Raw genomic sequence first — 1,229 nt, forward strand, 5'->3', positions numbered from 1 at the left:
TGAAAAATGGGTGAATTATCCTGTGCATAAGTATTGCCCTCTGGTGTTCATTGATCGCTGTAAACAGTGTTCGTCCTGTCTGTAGTGTAGGCGCGCCCTACAATACAGTTAAAAAAACTGCATCATATCTCCACCCCTCCTTCAGAGCGCATGCATACTATTTTCCACCTCCAAGACTCAAGTCCGACTAACGCACGCTTGCTGGAAGTCCAAGCCCCTCGCACACAAAACTTCCTTAACCCCCTCCTTCCAATCTCTCCAAAGCCGACCCCTACCTCGCCTTCCGCTACAAATTTATATGCCCTCCAAGTCATTCTCTCTCTCTTCCTCTCTCTCTCTCTCTCTCTCTCTCTCTCTCTCTCTCTCTCTCTCTCTCTCTCTCTCTCTCTCTCTCTCTCTCTCTCTCTCTCTCTCTCTCTCTCTCTCTCTTTATATATATATATATATATATATATATATATATATATATATATATATATATATATATATATATATATATATATATATATATATATATCGTCATCATTCCACTTCGCACAGTCTTAAAAATTTGTAATTCAGTGATAAATGTCGTCATTTATTTACACATTCCCATCACACAATTCCATTATTTAACATTTTCCCCTCGTCCTTTCCCCTCATTCTTTTATATTTCTCCTCTTTTGCCTCGGCTCATTCTTTTACATTTCCCCTTAACAAAACACCCTCCTTTATTCTCACTGACTTTCACTTCTAATCATTCCCTGAACGCATTCATTCCTCTCCTGTCACTGTTCTCATTATGCATTCACCTCAGGTGGGCATACACACTCCTTCCATCTCTCTGTCTCTGTATCTCTCTCCCTCAGATTATCTTGCTCGTCGACCTGGTCCAACCCTACACCTACTAAACCTGACCCTCCATGACTTGGCCCGACCCTACCTCTTTTTGATTCTTACATCTAACGAGTAAACTAAACCCTATAATAGCCTGATTCTACCTTACATCGAACAGATCAGACTCTATACTGATCTGACCCGACAAGACACTGACCTAACGAGTCCCTCCTCCGATCTACGTTCCATCTTCCTTTCTCACTCCAACAGAAAAAAAAACTTGCTTCCAGTTGCTCTAATTCTTGTGTTGTGACTAGCATAGTTGTACAAATTATGATTATAACGACGAGATGTTTGTAAGGCACGTTTCGCTCATCAGGAAATTTATCAATATTCAAAAGAGTTGATAAAGT

This window comes from Cherax quadricarinatus, chromosome 52 (genome assembly GCF_038502225.1).
Source record: "Cherax quadricarinatus isolate ZL_2023a chromosome 52, ASM3850222v1, whole genome shotgun sequence".
In the NCBI taxonomy this organism is placed as follows: Eukaryota; Metazoa; Arthropoda; class Malacostraca; order Decapoda; family Parastacidae; genus Cherax; species Cherax quadricarinatus.